Below are 318 nucleotides of genomic sequence, written 5' to 3'. Positions count from 1 at the left end.
CTGTAAAATTAAAAAAACACTGAGTGAGCAAAAATTTGTGAGATAGCTAGTAATAATGTAATTAAATAATGTTTACATATGTATAAAAGCCTACATTAAAATCTGTCATATACATTGGTCTCTTCAATAGAAATTAGCCTACTGATTGCCACCATTGTTGGACAAATTTTTTTAATAATATTAAAAAAATCTGTATGACATTATATTCTGCAGTTCTTCCCTGTTGTACCGAATATCTACACTTTTCAAATGATCATATCGAAGTTAGAAATTCAAATATTGTGACAAAATTAATTTTGTAGGGTGCCACAAGTTTGT

This window comes from Sinocyclocheilus anshuiensis, unplaced genomic scaffold, assembly GCF_001515605.1.
Source record: "Sinocyclocheilus anshuiensis isolate Anshui unplaced genomic scaffold, SAMN03320099.WGS_v1.1 scaffold2670, whole genome shotgun sequence".
NCBI classification, from domain to species: Eukaryota; Metazoa; Chordata; class Actinopteri; order Cypriniformes; family Cyprinidae; genus Sinocyclocheilus; species Sinocyclocheilus anshuiensis.
The sequence above is the reverse complement of the archived record's forward strand: the minus strand, read 5'-3'. Positions refer to the sequence as shown.